This window comes from Arachis ipaensis, chromosome B1 (genome assembly GCF_059453495.1).
Source record: "Arachis ipaensis isolate K30076 ecotype BB chromosome B1, ASM5945349v1, whole genome shotgun sequence".
NCBI lineage: Eukaryota > Viridiplantae > Streptophyta > Magnoliopsida > Fabales > Fabaceae > Arachis > Arachis ipaensis.
The window spans coordinates 20,769,312-20,789,199 of NC_142436.1; the positions used below are offsets into that span (position 1 = coordinate 20,769,312).

General features: G+C 34.4%; 1 pseudogene; it reads left to right on the top strand.

Moving 5' to 3' along the window:
* The first annotated feature begins 9,861 nt into the window (after positions 1–9,861).
* LOC148575910 (uncharacterized) lies at positions 9,862–11,042 on the top strand (annotated as a pseudogene).
* Positions 11,043–19,888: the final 8,846 nt, after the last annotated feature.

Genomic DNA, 19,888 nt, shown 5'->3' on the forward strand with positions numbered 1-19,888 from the left:
ACAAAAGTGTGCGGTTATTTAACTGTGTTAAATTTCTTTTTTTTTTTGGTCAAGTGGATTGGACAGCCTCCAATCCTAGGCATTAACCCCATGTTTTACACACCCACACAACACACTCACACACACTACATGGGTACTATGGGTTCTTGCAACATCCAGCCTCAGCTGGGATTTGAACCCGGGTGCAGCTTGATGAGAGGCGTAAAAATCCTCCATCTGTGCCAAGCCTCAGCTGCAACTGTGTTAAATTTCTAAGCAGTGTGTAGTGTGTTCAGACCTAGGAGTATTATTGGTTAAAAGAAAAAAAAGACCACTACTGTAATGTATTAAATAATTAAACTTTTTCAAGATTTAAAATAAATTTTTGCTTTTGTAATTTCTTAAGACAATAAGACCTAAGAGTTAAGAGTTAAGACATTTGTTTATGTAGTAGTAGTGTGCAAAACAGCAAAAGAGAAAAAAAAATGCTTTTCAGAATTTCAGACAACTATTAAATTGTCTAGTAGCTTTTACTTACAAGCAATTATGTGTAAGTTTTATTTTTATATTCTTTTCTTGACTTTAAAAATTCCACGCATGATTCATTTCACATAAATAAATAAAGCCCATCATTCATATAAAAACAGTAAAAATAACTTTTTTTAAATTATTTATTTGATCACAGTTAAAAAAACATGTTCTAAGAAATATGAGTTAATGATAAAAACGTAAACTATGAATAAAATTAAATTTATAAATAAATTAAAAAATTTAAGAAAATAAATAATTAAATTATCTAAACTAATAGTTTAAAATTAATAATTTTAATTAATATTAATTCAAATGATACTGAATTTTTTAAATTAATACAAAATATTTTTTTCAAAAATATAGATATTTAAAAATAAAAAAAGAATTATTAAAATATTATAAAAATTATAAATGAAAATTTAATTTGTAAAAAAAGAATTTTTAAAGAAAGAATTTTTGCCTTGTGGTTTGATATATTTGTGAGCCCTAGTGTTAATTTTAGTAATTTGTATGGATATAGCTTGAATTATTGTTGATTGGAGTTGAATTGAAGAATTGGTGCACTTGGAATTGAGAATTTTGGCTGAAACTTGTTGATTTTGGTGGCTAAGCTTGAAGGCTTGTGATGAGGAGATTATTTTGGTGATTTTGTGCTTGTGTGGAAATCGGCCAAGGTATGGTTTCAATTTTTTTTATTAAATAATATGTAATGTTATGGGCAACTTAGGGTAGTGGACCTTAAGATATGATTGAATTGAATGAATTGCAGAAATTGGTTAATTATTGTTGAGTTTGTTGTGGTGATATGAAGTTGATGATGATTATTGATGTTGAGAATGATTGATGATGATTTTGATCTTGAAGATGATTGATGGTGAGTATTAATGTTGATGATAAATGATGAGGATTATGAGTTTAAATAATGATATATTGATGAATAATGAATGGGATAGATTGGAATGGTGTAAATGTGGTATAATTGAGAGTTGGATTGATAATTGTTGAAATTAGTGTATAATGAGTTGATGAGGTGAGAATAGAATGGTTTAGGTGTTTAAATACTTGAGAAATGATGGAGGTTTGTTTTGGCATTGAATTTGATGTCGTTGGTTTGATTGTGGTTTGAGTGTTTAGGAAACTAGAGGATTTTACAAGTTTTGGTAAAAATCTATTTTTGACGAATTTCAGCAAGCCATAACTTGGCTTCTGAACTCCCAAATTTAATGAAACTTATTTTGAATGAAAATTAGGTTCGTAAAGTTTATGCCGTTCAAAGAACGAGTGAAAAATGATTTTTAACAAAAAAGTTATGCACGTTTGAAGTTTTGTATAAAAAACTAAATTCTGCAGCAAAACAACTTTTTATGAAAAATTGGAGGCATGTGTACGTGGAACAGGCATGCATACGTGAGGATGAGACTCTGCCCAACACTCATGCGTGTACGACATTGGGATGCGTACGCGAAAATGCCAATTTTACACCCATGCGTATGCGACCATTGGCGTGCGTACGCGAGAACCCGTTTCTGTTTCAAGCGTTCACGTACACAGACGTAGCTCGCGTACGCGACATTGTTGTTTTGAAGCTCATTCGTACGCGGGAACGGTCATGCATATGCATGACCCCTGTTTTGCTGAAAATGTAATTTTTTGTGTTTTTAATCACTTCTCTAACTTTCTTAACCTCTGTAATTGCTTTAGGATCCCCTAGCTAGTAATTAGACTTTGGGATAAGGGAGAATACCATGAGTGAATTTAATTAGATATTTTCTATTTTAAGATTAGAGACAATGACTTAGACTTGGGAAGTTTTGTGGATAGAATAACTTGAGTGGATTGGCGGAGTGTTGAGTTGATGATGAATTGAGAAAAATGAATGATTGAGGTTGTTGAACATGATGAGAATGACAGAGATCACTAAGACTGAGTAATATACTACTGATGTGCTATGATTGCTAAGTCGCTATGTGCTTGGCAAGGACGGTGGTTAATCTTGCTAGTCGAGGTTGCGGCGCCGGTGGTTAATCCCGCTTACGTTTAGATGTGAGGTTTGAGACAGAGTATCCCGCTCGCATCCTTTCGAGTCATAAGAGTGTGCTGGGCACTATATCCCTAGATAGTGTGTCGGGCACTATATCCATGGAGCGCTAATTATATTCGTGACCGAAAGGCAACATCCCAAAGGGATGTGTCGGGTTGGCAGTTGAACCGACAAGTGATACCACGGCCAATAGGACAGGCATTCATCATATTCACTCTTATGTGTTTGTTTTCTTTGTTTACTTGCATTGTGCCAACTTGTATAACATGTTTAATTGCTAATTGAACTACCTGCTGTATATGTATATTACTTGTGTTTTACTTGCTTGCACTATTTGTGTTTTCTACTGGGATTGAGGAGGTTCGGTAGGCGGTGGCGATGTGATCGCATGAAGGATAGGTTGGCGAAGGCTGTGGAACAGCGGTGATATGTTAATTTAGAAAATTCTTAAGATTAGATTACCAATTATGGATTTTTATAAAAATGTTTCTAAGTTTGAATCTTATGCATGTGGGAAGTTCTAGGATTGCCTCTGACTTTTCGGAACCTTATATCTTATCTATTGGACACTGTTACCATATTGAGAATCCTCAGTTCTCATACCATATGTTGTTGTTTTTCAGATGCAGGTCGCAACCCACCTCAGTGAGTTTGCGAATGGTGACAAAGCGGAGAATGGCTCGCTTTTGTCTTTTGTTTATTTTGCTGTAGTTATTCTCTCACTTTTGATTATTGTACTTGTTGCCTTAGAGACTTAAACTTTGAAAGATAAGATGTATCCGTTTTAACTTTCAAAACTCAGTTGTATCTATTTTAACTAGTCGGCCTAAACTCCGCAAGCTGTGACTAGGTTTCTTTTGTACACACACATATATATATATATATATATATATAGACACCTTGTTTATCTTGTATCTATAATCTCTTTTTCTTACCTTTACACTTTAGTTATCGTATGGGAACGCTACGCGCTTCTGTATCTCTGTTTTCTGCATCTTTGATCTTTATTCCTTCATCGGGCTTTTAGTTTTAATATTTCTTGACTATATACTATTGTATGGAGCTTTAGAACTGTCGTGACGCTTTGTCGTCCTTTGCTTTACGGCTAGAGGTAAAGTTTAGGATGATAGAGTGGTATATCTTTCTACCACTATCAACGCCTTCCACCATTCTATTTTTTTCTCTTTCGGTTGCTATGACTTTTTTTTTAATTTTTTTGTTACATAACAACTAAAGAATAATAATTTGTTTTTCATTCAAATAGACACATAGTTATCAGAACAGAACCGATAATTAACCCGCTCATACGACTGGGTCATTGGGTTACTAGTTCAACCCGATGGGTCACTGATCTACCCAGTTGACCCAGTCATAATTAAATAAAAATATAAAATTATAAAAATAAAATAAAAAATTAAAGGCATATTTTCAAAAAATATATTAATGGTAATTAAATATCAATTCTTAGATATAATTTATGGTGCAAAAACAGATAATAAATTAGTTACTAGTACAAAATACTTTTTTAATTTATCAATATCAATATATCAATACGTTTGTATATTATGTGTTTCTACTTGTTTGGTATCCATGTCAATCCATACTTAAAAGGATTAAAAAAATAAAAATTCATTCATACTTTATTATATATTTAATTTTTGTCACATATATTATCAAGAGGCAAAATGGCACAGCGGCAAGGGAGCAGGATTGCATGTTTGCCAACTCGTGTTCGAAAGCGGCGTGCACGTGCATCATGGATCCGTGCAGGTTTAGTGCGGACCGGCCGATTTTCAACGGGTTTAATCACTGTTGACCAATTCAATTACTTGTTCAGTTTAATTCGCTTACAAATCGATCAGACTATCGGTTTATCAGTTTTCCAATCGAAACGACTGATTCGATCCAGTTCTGATAACAATGAATAAACATATATAAATTAAAAAATAAAAAAGAAACTAAAGTTACATTTTTACTATTTGTATAATTATTCCTAAATAAGTAAAAAATTATTTTAAATAAAAAATAATATATGTTAAGTCATATATATGTTTCGCTATAGAATTATTCTCCACGTCCAAGCAATTTTAACATTCAACTTCTTTTTCTTTTCTTCTTCTTATTATTTTCTTTATTATTTTTTACTTTCGTTACCATCGTCACCAACAGCACCACCACCTCCTCGTCCTTCTCCTTCTCTTTCTTCTTTTCTCATTGGGATTTCTTTTTCTCCTTCCTTTTCATCATTTTCCTCCATCATCATCATCATCATCATCATCATCATCATCATCGTCATCATCATCATCGTTATCGTCATTGTCGTCTTCTTCTTATACATATCATCGTTATCATTATCGCCGTTATTTTTATTGTCATTGTTGAATTTTTGCCATATTGATGATGTTGTCTGATCCAAAATTAATTTTAGATGTACTTTTATTCACGATTCAGTCTTGTTTGTGTGCTTATTTTTTAACTAAATTTATGTGTCGAAATCATTATGTAATTTCAGTTCATTTCTGAGTTAATTATGTTGCAATTGTTATGTAATTTTCTGTTTATTTCTGAGTTAATTGTATCGCAATCCATTATGTAATTTCAGTTCATTTCTGAGTTAATTGTGTGGCAATCATTATATAATTTCGATTCATTTCTGAATGAATTAAGGTGCATTTGGACTCGTTGTCCTGCACAATTCAAAACTTTTCTCTTCTTCCTCTTCATCTTCTACTGCTGCTTCTTCTTCTTTTTCATCTTTTTCTTCTTCATTTTTTCTTTCTTTTTTGATTTTCTTATAGTTCTTCTTATTTCACTCTCTTAAGAGGAATAAAACCAATAAAAAAAGAATAATATCAAATAAAAAGGAAGAAGAAACATATTAATGATGTTGTCTGATCCAAAATTGATTTTAGATGTGTTTTTGTTCACGATTCAGTCTTGTTTGTGTACTTATTTTTGAATTGAGTTTGTGTTGTAATCATTATGTAATTTCGATTCATTTCTGAGTTAATTATGTCGCAATTGTTATGTAATTTCGGTTCATTTCTGAGTTAATTGTGTCGTAATCATTATATAATTTTGGTTCATTTCTGAGTGAATTAAGGTGCATTTGGACTCGTTGTCCTGCACAATTCAAAATTCTTTCTCCTCTTCCTCTTCATTTTCTACTGCTTCTTCTTCTTATTTTTCATCTTTTTCTTCTTCATCTTCACCTTCTTATTTTATTTTCTCAAAATTATTTTTGATTTACTCTCTTGAGAGGAATAAAACCAAGAAAAAGAAAAGAAAATATCAAACAAAAAAGAAGAAGAAATATATTAATGGCATTGTCTGATCCAAAAATAATTTTGGATGTACTTTTGTTCATGATTCAGTCTTATTTGTTTGCTTGTTTTCGAACTGAGTTTATGTGTCACAATCATTATGTAATTTCGGTTCATTTCTGAGTTAATTGTGTCACAATTGTTATGTAATTTCGGTTCATTTCTGAGTTAATTGTGTCGCAATCCATTATGTAATTTCGGTTTAGTTCTGAGTTAATTGTGTCGCAATCATTATATAATTTTGGTTCATTTATGAGTTTATTAAGGTACATTTAACTCGTTGTCCTACATAATTTAAAACTCTTTCTCCTTACTTATTGCAATAACAGCAATAATAGCAGCAACAAAAGAATGACAATGAGGAGAAAGCATGCAGCGAAGGAGGAGGAGGAGGAGGAACACGAAGAAGAAGAAGAAGAAGAAGAAGAAGACGACGATAACGTAAAGTCCCGTGTGAAAACGTAAATGACTTGGTTGGAAGAATGATGTTTGTGGGTGTAATCACGCTCTTTTTAATGAGAGTGGTTTTTGTTGGTGTTGGGTCTACTTGATTAGACTTGGATAGCAATATTGCTTGGATGTGTAGTAAATCTTTTAGTTATATATGTTTAAAATTTGAAACGTAACTACAAGTTAAAAAAGAGAGAGACAGTTCACTAAAGTTTTAATGAATTAATAGGGGAGATATTATTAGTTTACCACTACAAGATTTTTGCTTATTTGAGGGAGTATTTTAGTGAAGGTTTTTAAAAACCTCCACAATACATCTTATTTATGGCAATTTAAAAAATCTCCACTAATAATTAATTAAAATTAAGATTTGAAACAAAACCTAAATTTCCCTTTTTTTTCAACACGAGAGACTGCGTTAGCTCAGAGAGAAAGAGAGCTTCTACATCGAGAATTTCGTTCACCATCCACTGTCATCGGCTTCAAACAAAACCGCCATTTTCGCCGTTGTTTCCGCTGCCATTTCCGCCGCCGGCACCATTACCACTGCTGTGTCCGTTGCGGTAGAGAGCTTCTGGATCGAGAGCTTCTGAATTTAAGAAGGGAAGTTTCGAAGAAGCTTAGAATTCAACAATCTATCATACTCAGCATACTTGAGATTCCTTTTTGTTAGTTATTATACTAAAGCTTTTGTTCTTTTTCATAGTTATATAATCCTAAATTTTTATTTTTTATTTTTATAATAATTCCCTTTTGGAGTTTGAACCTTTCATGCGTTCTCTTTAGCCCAATTTAGCGTTTCATTTCATTCATTCATTCTCACCCGTTCGGCCATTCAACGAGGTAATGCATTTTCTTATTCTACATTCCCCTCCTTTTCTATTACAATTTGTTGGTTAGCTGATTGAAATTCTCAAGTATGAACAAACAACACAACTTGGATTTCAGGGTTTTGGGTTCATTTGGCGAATACTGGGGTTTTGTTTTTAGGAAACATTGTCGTTTGTTTTGATCAATTTATTATTGAGTCTCACTAGATTTTGTTGACTTTGGATTTGAGACTGCAAATAATAACACATCAATGGTTTAAGATAGAATATAGATTAAGGGTGAGAGATTTTGCATGTGAAATTTGTGAGATAAGAAAACTGGAGTTGCTGCTGGATCAGGTTGTTTAGTATTTGTTCTGTTCTATTGGTTTAGAGGGGGAAAAGAGAGCCAATTTTGGGTAACATGCTGGGAGATTTGATACTCAAGTATATTTTTAAGCTTCTGTCATGTTCATAAAGGTTAATGCTACTTTTAGGAGGGATTGTTATTGTTGTGAGGATGAGTTTATGTAATGAATCTTGTGTATTGTCATCCAAGATGTTGGTATGCAAATGAGTCTCAACTATTGTATTTGGACTTGTTTTAACAAAATTCAATCTTCATCTCTCTTCATTATATCTATTTATTTATCGATAATATTAATTAAGATCCGGTAGTATGCAGTTAAAAACATTGGCTTTATTTTGTAAAACCATTATAAATAGGATGATTGAAAACTTTGGTTCACGAGTGCCTTTCCTTCATCTTCAACTCTTATCCCTGAATATCAGGTTCCTCATACATGTGGCCAAGGTTATAGGCTTGCGGGGGACTAGTCTACTCAAGGTCCATGTTGCATGTTATTTCCTTTTAATTATGTTTATTTGATTCTATATTTTTGTCTACTAAAAAGTTAAAACAATTAATTCTTGCTATGTATTATGGTCAAGTTTATCCTTGGTTGCTGAGCATTTCTCAGATGCTCCTTTCACCAAGTGTTATTTAGCAATGTCACATTTTTCTCACTAATTATTTTAGTGCATACCTATTACCCTTAGATATCAAAATTAAGGTGTAGCAACACCGCTAATCATCTTAGAAATGATAATACAGTTTCCCATTTCTGTGCCTTAGCCTCCTCATCTTTTTGTGTTTGTTTGCTTCTCCTCACTGACCACTTTTTTAGTCATTGTCTCTGTTCATAATCTCTATTACTCCACCATTCTCATTCAGGCTGTCCCCTTCCCCTTTTCTATGATTCCACGGGGATAAAGTTGGTGAATCCACTGGGTAAGGATCTAAAAATGCCTCTTTTTCCACCTACCTAAAGTATTAAGAAAGAATAAGACAAATAAAAATGAAACTTCAAAGATTAGCAAGTAGAACAAGATTATATCATAGAGGTTCTAAAGGATTGCTCAAACAAGTTATTTTGAAGCTTTGAAGGAAACAGTGAGTGTTGTCTTAATTCTCTTTTCTCCTTTTATTTTAATGTTTTATAGAGGCATAAATCAAGAACCTAGTTAGTTATTGGTTAGGAATGTGATAGTGCCATTTTCTGCAGATCTCATACAAATGTGTTTTATTGTGGTTTGACAAGGCTCTTTTTTTAAGCATTATCGCATCATTTAGGGAGTTTACACTTCCTTGTAATTCACCTAAGTATTAAATAAATAATAAAGCCTTTTTGATCTCAAAATATAACCTGCAGGCATCTCTTGAGTATTGTGATTCTAATGCTGGATGGGTTTTTAAAAATTCCAATAGCGATTCATCCTCAACTACATCAGTTTGGCCTCTCTTCCAAACCAACTCATCTCATTGCACTAGCTCTCTTTCAGCAGAAGAGCAAGCCAATGTGGCAGTGCAGCAATTTAATTAAATATTTACGTTTTTATTTTAGAAAATTTTGATCCACTTAATAAGATACCTTTTTTAGGGGAGCATTTAAAACATAACAGGAGAGGCCGAGCTGTTGAACACAAAACAAACGTTTTCTGGATTTTTAATTTAGTAGTATAGAATTAAAAGATTGAGAGAAAAGATAGAAAGCTGGGTCTAAAACCTTTTTTGACTGCTTTTGTTTGCTTGAGATCCTATACAGCTGTAATGTAAAAGCATATCTCCCAACTCTATCTATAAGCAACCAATTATCAAAAGAAAAAAAAAGAAGAGTCTTCTGTGGCGTTTGAAATATCTATTAACTGAGTGTCACTGCAATAATCTCTATCATTACTCAAAATTAAATTCATAATGTTAGTATTGTTATTATTTGCAAGAGGGATAGCTTCATAACTCACAGGGCATTTTGTGATCCATTGGCAGAAGAAACAGCTAGGGTAAATGCAGCATCAAGCATTAACAACTCAATTCATAGAATTACATGCTAAAGTGAGTTCCCCCTCATATATAGTTGTTACTCTTGCTTGGAAAATTCAATATTGAAGTGGGTACTGATTTTATTTATGGTTTTATTAGGCATTTGCTTAGGTTTCTTCTGTTTCTGGGATTAAAGTGGGTACTGATTTTTCTCTCACCAGTTTCTTGCTATTGCTTTTCAACAAGTGCTTGTTGAGGTAAGATAATAATTATATCCTGTTTTGTTTTAAATATGTTAGAAGTCTATTATAGCTTTGTAGTTTATTATGTTAGAAGTTCCAGATATATTTTTTAGTAGTATACATGTCTAGTAATTATTTTTTCATACTTGAAGTTTAACTAGAAACAATGGATAAATCTTGGATTGCTAAGCCACGAAACTCAGATGAATACATAGTCAGTCTAGAAAACTTCTTGGATTTTGAATTTCAACATGGAGCAATTGAGAATAGTAAGATAATATGTTCATGTCCAAGTTGTGGGTTTTGCAAATGGCATGCTCGAAAAGATGTTAGAGATCATTTACTTTACAAACTATTCCCTAAGAATTATGTTGTATGGAACTTTCATGACGAGAAAGAAGTAACCAAATTCTCAACAAGTGCACATGTCATGCGCGAGACATTGGCAACTGAACATCCCCTATATAACATGATAAATGATGCTTTCGGGATACATATGGATCAAGAGAGCGGTGAGGATTCAGGAACGGAAGATTTTGTAAACGATGAGCCAAGAGAAAATCGTAGAGACTTTGATGAGTTTCTCAAGGAAGGCAATCAAAAGCTACAAGAAGGAAGCGACTTCACAAAGCTAGAATTCATAGTCAAATTGTATCATATTAAAGTCTTGTGTGGACTAAGTGACAAGGCCATTACCATGATACTTGAGTTGGTGAGGGATGCTTTTAGTTGTGTGAATTTGCCTACGAATTTTGATCAGGAAAAGAAACTAATTTGAAAACTAAGTCTTGACTATGTTAAGATAGATGCTTGCCCCAATGATTGTATGTTGTTCGAGGATGAAGACCCAAACAACATCCAACAAACATGCAGTCATTGTGGTGCTTCTAGGTGGAATTCTAAGAAGAAGAAAAAGAAAAACCAAGCTGCCAAGGTTTTGAGATACTTTCCGTTGAAACCAAGGTTGCAAAGATTGTTCTTGTGTCGTAAAACTGCAGAGCATATCTTATGGAATGCAACAGCGAAGGGAGAAAATGACAAAATGGTGCATCCAGGGGATGGTGAGGCATGGAAGACTTTTGATTTGACACACAGAGAGTTTGGATTGCAACCTAGAAATGTTCGCTTAGGACTTGCTAGTGATGGTTTCAATCCTTATAGATCAATGAGTTCTGCTCATAGCATTTGGCATGTGTTTCTGATTCCATAGAATCTTCCTCCTTGGATGTGTATGAAACATACTTCCTTTATTCTATCAATGGTTATACTTGGCAAGCATAGTCCCGGAAATAATATAGACATATATCTTAAACCACTTGTCAGAGAGTTCAAAGAATTATGGGATAAGGGTATGGAAATTTATGATGCATCAGAACATAAAATGTTTAAGATTCATGCAGCTCTTATATGGATAGTTAGTGATTTTCTTGGCCTAAGCATGCTCTCCAGATGGAACACATATACTGGTTTGGCTTGCCCAACTTGTAATTTTGATGCAAAACCTTGTTATCTTAATCATAGCAAAAAATGGTGTTATATAGGTCATCAATGTTTTCTTGGTAGACAACATCGATTCAGGTTAAGTAGAGTTCGTTTTGATGGACACACAGAAGAACGTGATCCCCTGGCTAAATTATCAAGATCCGAAATTCTGGCACATGTAGAAAATCTTGATGATACATTCGGGAAGAAAGAAAAGTTGAACAAGAAAGAAAAAAGGGGTAGGCAAGCAACTATGCAGTGGAGAAAGAGAAACATCTTTTTTTGAACTTCCATATTAGAAAACCAACTTGTTGCCTCATAACCTTGACTTTATGCACATTGAGAAAAATGTATGCGATAATATTTTGTATACATTACTCAATGAGAAATCTAAAGCAAAAGATAATCTCAATGCCCGAAAAGATCTACAAGACATGGGGATAAGGCATTATCTTTGGCCAGATGATAATGGAAAATATCACCTTGCTTTGTATTCACTAACACGAGATGCTAAAAAGGTCTTTCTTGCAACTTTGAAGAATGTTAGGGTGCCCGATGGTTACAACAAAAAATCATTAGACTTAAAAGTCATGACTGTCATATTTTGATTGAGCAGTTGCTTCCACTAGTAATCCGTAATGTGCTACCAAACCAAGTTACCTCAGTTTTGATAGAGTTCTGCTCATTTTTTAGAATTCTTTGTGGTAAGAGTCTAGGTCGTACAAAACTTGATAAGCTCCAAGATCGCATTGTGATTACTCTTTTCCATTTGGAAATGTTATTTCCTCCATCATTCTTCACCGTTATGGTGCATCTAACAGTCCATCTTATTGAGGAAGCAAAACTTGGGGGGCCAGTCCATTATCGATACATGTATCCCATTGAAAGGTACAATAATGCTTTCCCTTTTTAAAATAAAAATTCATTTGATGAAATTGTAGTACACTGACAATTCATCCATGTAGGGAATTGGGACACTTGAAGTCCTTTGTACGAAATAAAGCACATCTAAAAGGTTCTATTGCTGAGGGTTATTTAGATGAAGAGTCTCTTACTTTTTGTTCTCGGTATATTGATGACATGGAGACTAGATTTAACAGGCCTAGTTGATAAACTACTATTTTATGGTTCATCTTGTACTCAATTGAGTAGATTTTATCAATCTTTCATACACGTATTCATATGATTTGCATGAGTTTATGTTTTCCTTCCTGATTTTGTGCTATGATTGAAAACATGCTTCTTTGGACTTATATTTGCTAATATTAATCCTCTCTTATTACCATTCGACGCCTTGATATGTGTGTTAAGTGATTACAGGGACTATAGGGCAGGAATGGCTTAGAGGATGGAAAGGAAGCATGCAAAAGTGGAAGGAATACAAGAAACAGAAGGAACTGCTAAAGCTGTTCAGCCTGACCTCTTGGTACTAAATCGACCATAACTTGAGCTACAGAGATCCAAATGATGCGGTTCTAGTTGCGTTGGAAATCTAATATCCATGGCTTCGCAACGATATATAATTTGCCATAGCTGCCCCGAAGTTAGGTGACGCGGACGCGTGGATGACGCGCACGCGTTGCATCTGCGAAATTCAACCCATGCAAACGCGTGGACGACGCTTCCGCGTCACTTTGCCGCAACCTGTACGTACCATAAATCACTGGGAGCGATTTTTGGGCTGTTTTTGACCCAGTTTTCGTCCCGGAACACACAGATTAGAGGCTATAAAGTGGGGAAATGCATTTATTCATCAGACAACATACATTCATAATAATTCACTTTTCATAATTTAGATGTAGTTTTAGAGAGAGAGAGGCTCTCCCCTCTCTCTTAGGATTTAGGATTAGGATTCCTCTTAAAGAATTTAGGATTTCTTATTATTTCAACTTACAATTTTTTTTGAGTTCCAGGTTCAATGTTCCTTTTACTTATTTTCTCAATTTAGTTTATGAACTCTTTATGTTTAGATTGATTCTTTATTTAATATAAACTGAGGTATTTTAGATTTATGATTCTTATTTAACTTTTTATATTCTTGGCTTTAATTGATTAATTAGAGACTCTTGAGTTATCAAACTCATCGTGATTGATAATTGTTATTTTTGCTAATTGAATTGAATTCCAATAACTCTAGTCCTTTCTTTGGAATTGGCTAGGACCTAAAGATCAAACTAATTAGTCCACTTGACTTTCCTTTGCTTTAGTAAAGGTTAACTAAGTGGGATTAAAACTCAATTCTCATAACCATCGATAAGGATAACTAGGATAGGACTTCCAAATTTTCATACCGTGCTAAGAGTTTTATTAGCTATTGATTTATTAATTCCTGCAATTTATTTCTCTTGTTCAAACCTTTTCAAAACCCAAATATACCTTTTTCCATAACCAATAATAAATCATACTTCCCTGCAATTTCTTGAGAAGACGACCTGAGGTTTGAATACTTCGATTATTTATTTTTATTGGGTTTGCTTAAGTGACAAGCAAAACTTTTGTACGAAAGGATTTTCTGTTGGTTTAGAAGCTATATCTACAATGTGATTATATATTTGTGAAAATTCTTTACCGATAGAAATTCCAATCGTCAAAATGGCACCGTTGCCGGGGAATTGCAAACGTGTGCCTTATTATTGGTTATTGTAAATATTTACTTTTTGCTTGTTTATTTGTTTTTATTTTTGTTTTTATTTTTTCTTTTTCGTAAATTAAGAGGTTATTAGTTTTTATTTAGTTATTAAAAATTTTTCAAAAATTTGTTCTTCGTGTTCATCTTGACCTTCAAGTTGTTCTTAGATGTTTTCTTCGTTTTGATCTAAAAATTTTAAGTTTGGTGTCATTTTATTGTTTTTCTCTTTCCGCATTTAATTCAAAATATATTTTCTCTTTATTTTAATTGAATTTTCGAAATTTACATAAAAAAAATTTCAGATTTTTATTTTAAAATTTTTATCTTATCTTATCTTAGTTTTAAATTTCAAAATTCAAATCTTTTTCAAAAGTCATATCTTTTTCAAAATCTTATCTTATCTTATTTCAAAATCAAATTACAAATTTCAATATTTAAATATCAAATTTCAAATTTCAATATTTAAATTTAAAATTTTTTTTTCAAAATTTAAATCTTTTTCAAATCTTTATCTTATATTGTTGACTTTCTCAAAATTCAAAATTCAAAATTCAAAATTCAAAATTTAAAATTCAAAATTCAAAATTCAAAATTTAAAATTCAAAATTCAAAATTTAATTTTCAATAACCTTTTAATTTAAATTTATTTTTATTTTTGTTTTTATTTTTTATTTGCTATTATGAGTTCTCACCCCATCGCTTTAAGTTTGGTTCCAATGTTGTTGTAAGGAATGGAAACTATAATGAAAATAGGCATCAAGGTTGGAAGAATCAAAGATGGGAGGAGCCTGACGTGGCGGATATTGGCTAATTAAGAATTGATATAAGTTGTGCGTTGCAAGTATAGTTCTTAACCAACCATAAATCCGCTTATCAATTTAGAAGGGGTTGTCACAAAAATTAAAATTAAAATACTGGGAGTATGAATCCCAGGTCGTCTCCCAACGAGTTGCAGAAAGGTGTGCTATTTTATTAATCAGATATTTTCAAAAAGAGTTTGAGTTGAATAAACATGAAATTAAATTGGGGAAATTAAGTAATTTAAATAAAAGCCTTGACTGGGAGTAGATTAGTTGGAAGCCCTATTCTTGTTGCAGTACTCTCAAGATTAATTGATAATTGAAGGTTGTTCTATTCAGTTATCCCTTACTAGGTAAGGAAAAGTCAAACAAGTTGGAATGCTGTTTCTATTCACAAGTCCCAATCCGCTTACTTGGAAGGACTGGCGTTAGTGACTAGATGGCAATCCAACAATAAACCCAATTATAATTTCTCTTTTGAGCATTCCAACTCAAGGGTTCCTTTCAATCAACTCCCCATCAAGTTAGGGAACTACTCGCTCATTGTGAATGTAGAACTCATAACATAGGAAAGGGAATTAAAGAAAGACATGATAAATAAAATTCAAGGGAATCAATTAAAAATAAAAGTAACTCTTGTATTAATAAATCCTAAAATAATCCATTAGTAAAATTGAGTAAATTAAAGGACATGGAAGAGTAAAGCCAAGTAAAGAAAATGAACTAGAATGATGAAGTCTTGATGAGGTAATAACTCTTCTCAATATCCCAATGCAAAGAGCAATAGAAATAAAATCCTAAGAACTATGAATGTGTAGAGAGAAAACCTAGAGGAGAAGTAAAACTAGATCTAAAAAACCTAAAACTGTGTAGAATGAATGTTGTTTTCGTTTCTGCATGTTCTCTGACTCTAGTCTGCCTTTCTGGGCCGAAAACTGGGTCAAAACAGGGCCCAAAATTGCCCCCAGCGAATTCTGCAGATTATGTAGATCACGCACGTCACGCGATCACGTCATTCATGCGGACGCGTCATTCGGCGTTTTGCTTTGCCACGTGGGCGCGTCGTCCACGCCTCCGCGTCACTTGTGCTATTCCAATCCGCGCTGACGCGTAAGCCATGCGGCCGCGTCACTGCGATTTTCTCTCTTCCGCGCGGTCGCGTGAGCCATGCGGCCGCGTCACTTCTCGCTGGTCATCTCCTTAATTTTTTGTGTTCCTTCCATTTTTGCAAGCTTCCTTTCCAATCTCCAACTCATTCATGCCCTATAAAGCTGAAACACTTAACACACAGATCACGGCATCGAATGGAATAAAGGAGAATTAAAATACATAATTAAAAGTCTCTAGGAAGCAAGTTTTCAATCATGTAATAATTTTAGGAAGGAAATATAAATGCATGCTAATCATATGAATAAGTGGGTAAAGATCATGATAAAACCACACAATTAAACACATTATAAACCATAAAATAGTGGTTTATCAACCTCCCCACACTTAAACATTAGCATGTCCTCATGCTTAGTTGAAGGAGATAAAACAAATGAGTCGGAACATGTAAAACTCATGCAATGCAATGCAACCTATATATATGAATGCAACTATATGATTCTTGTCCACTTGATCAATAGCAAATAAGCTCTTCAAAATATAAATCAAATTCCACTAATTCAATTTTTTTATATAGTAATAACAGATAAAAATGCAAGAAGGTAGCTCATGAAAGCAGGGGACATAGAATTTTAAGCATTGAACCCTCACTGATGATGTATGTATACTCTAATCTCTCTAGTATATAGGGCAATCACTCTATCCTTCTCTAATCATGCTCTCTAATTTTTGTTCTTCTCCTAACCAATCAACAACATTTAATATACCAATGCAAACATCATGAGATCTTTTCAAGGTTGTAATGGGGCCAAGGTATTGGTAAGGATACACATACGGCTAAGTAAGCTTATAAACTGAATCTTCAATCAACCCAAGCTTTAACATAACCTATATATATATATATATATATATATATTCTATATAACTTTTAGAATTCATACCTAGCTACCCAGAATTTCCTTTCACATTCCATACTCATGTATCAACTTTTTATTTTAATTTTATCATACATGCATTGATCCTTGAATTCTTAACTTAGCATTGGGGTAATTTTGTCCCCTTATTTATTTATTGAATATTTTTGGTTTTTTTTTCATAAGCATAAAAATAAACATAGCTTATCAATGCACATAGATTTTTAATTCTTATAGTTTCACATGAGTAGGTCTCCAAATTTCCATTATATTATCATGACACATTCCCTTATTATCTTTTGTTCCCACAATTTCCCATACTTAATTAACACACACAATTATATCTTAAGCTAACCAAAGATTCAATTTGGGATATATAATTGTTCTTCCGCTTAAGGCTAGTAATGTGGTAAAATATAGAACAAATGGGTTCAAAGGCTCAAAGTGGCTAACAAAGATAATTGAAAGGGTAGGCTTAATTTGGATAAGTGAGCTAAACAAATAATGGCCTCAATCATATGCAAACATATAAATATAATAAACATTGGACATATAGGATGAAACAAAATATAGATTACAATCATAGAGAAGTAAACACACAAGAATAAAATAATTATGGTTAAATAATGTAACCATGCATAAAGACTCAAATCTCACATGTTGTGTGTTCTTTAGCTCAAAAATCATGTTCCAAATACAACTTCAAGCAAATTTAACATAAAAATTTTAATTAAAATTAGTGAAATTTTGTTCCAAAAATAGAGTCTTAGAAAAAACTTATTGTCTTTTCAATCAAGTAGAACATGCATGCAACTAATCTATTACTATGCAATTTATCCTATTCTATAAAAGAAAAACTAACTAAATATCCTAATTTATTGGTGTTTAGGGAAGAGAAATTACCTCCGGAAGTCAGGTACTGACCGACCTCCCCACACTTAAGGCTTTGCACCGTCCTCGGTGCCATCTGTTAGGAACAGGGGTGGGCTGGTAGCAGTATCTCCACAGTCGGGACCATCATGGCTCCCTGTGCTGGTAAAGGAAGTGGAGTGCAGAGTGTCTGAGTCCTTGAATTTTTCCATGATCAGCTCCTTGAGGTATGTGAATCGGCGCTTGTTACGGTGCTCTCTCATCTTAGCTTTGTGTTCCTGCCGATCCAACCTTTCGAGTATCTGATGGAGCAGTTGGTTTGTTGTAGGTGCTTGTGGTACGGAAGGAGGAATGTCCTGAGCCGATTCAGTGGGCTGACTTGTAGTGGCTGCTGAGGGTCTGATATATTTCCCATTAGGGACATATTGATCATCCCGTGGAAGTATGACTTTGGTGTCCCCAGCTCTGAAGGAGACTCCGGCTGCTGAGATAAGATCTGCGACCAAGGCGGGGAAAGGTAAGTTGCCCGTGATTTGTACGTGTCCCATGGCATTCCGGATGTGTCTTGGTAGGTTCAGAGGTTGGCAGTAAGGATGCACCATAGTAGAACGGCCATGTCCGCAGTGAAGGAGGACTCGTGAGTGCTCGGAAAGACGTAATGGGACATGATCTGTGCCCATACGCGAGCCTTCAAAGTAAGTGCTGAAGCCGAGATTCCCTTAGGGCGGTACCATGGTATCCGTAGATCCATCGGCTGCCAGGTAGTGCGATAACTCTGAGAACGGCGTCCCAGTCAAATTGGTACATCTGGCGCTTGAGTGCGGCTTCTTGAAAGGTGTCCAAACCTTCTGGAATAGGGGGAAGACCTAGAGCTTTTTGAATGGCCTCTTCTGTAATGGGGACTTGCTTCTGACGGACAAAGACAGACTGTAGGGTTGAAAGGTGGAAGTTGGAGTAGAACTCGACTACCCAAGAAAGATTGACCTGCCTCGGCTGTCTCAGTAGAAAACCTCATTGTCTTTGTGCAATTTGCAGCTCAACAAAGGTAGCAATATGGTTTGGGAGGAGAAGAAGGTATTCGTTGTTGTAGCTCCTTTCTGCTAGGATGGAGAACATCTGCTCACAGTAGCGATTGGGAAATCGCGCAGTGTCCTTTGCTGGGAAGGCCTTTTCTTTATCATCAACCTTTATAATCCTCTTAAGTCTCTTTGTTGAGGGCTTTACCACAGTTGAAGAGGGTTCTGCCACTAGTGCTCTCTTTGTTCCTCTCCTTGCTGTTGATTTGGGAGTAGCTTTCTCTTTGCCCTTCTTGGTAGCCATTCTGAAAAAGGAAAGAGAAAGTAAATTAAATTTAAAGAGATAGAGCAAGGAAGAGAACGGAAAAGGGTGGTTATGAATGCACAGTAAAAGGTAAATGATGTTAACACATGGTCATGACTACATGTGAAAAGTCATCAATGGAAAATAGTTAGTGCATATGCTGGCAAGTGAATGCAAGGTGTTTATTGGCATGCTGGCAAAGGCATGAGTAGCATAGATCAAGCATCACTTGTAACAAACCATCACGTTTGTATTGACAATTATTTTCAATGAATAAAATATAAAAAGGGGTTTTGTGAAAAACGGGCATTTAATAGTAGAATAGAATAACGTAGAAAAGTGCATAATGCCATGTTGGATTTTTCACAAACACATAGCATGCATGGTGGAATAATGTATGGAAAGTATTAAATTGAACATGCAAGCAACCCTTTAAAAAGTAATATATAATTGCCAAACAAATTTATAACAATCCACAAGCATATAATGAGAAATAATGACTCAAATAAATTTCTAACACCAAGTAAAAAGGAAAAAGAAAGAAAAAGAAAATATGAATAATGAAAGTAAAAGGAAAAGAAAAGAAGATAACATATAAAAATAAGAAGAAAAATAGAAAAGTAAGGAGAGGAGAAGAAAAGAAAACCTTGTTAATGGGGGTGAGAGAGAGAGTGAGAGTGTAAAAAGTGAGAAAGAAGGAAGAAGGAAGAAGGAAGAAATAAGGAGGGAAAAGAGAAAATAGGATTTGGGTAAAAGAAAGATAAGATAATTGGCAAATCAGGGGAGCTGTGCAGCGCAAGCGACGCGGCCGCGTGGGGCACGCGGTCGCGCAAATTGCGCTTATGATAATTGACGTGGTCGCGTTGGTCACGCGGTCGCGTGACCCGTTTTATGCCACTGGCGCGAGGACAGCCTCGCGCTCGCACAACTCTCTGTTCGAAATTATATTGTTACCAAATCTTGGGTGACGTGATCGCGTGGGGCATGCGATCGTGTGAGTGGTCGTGAAAAGGATATGACGCGGTCGCGTCGGTCACGCGGCCGCGTGGGAAGGATTGTGCGTTTAGCACC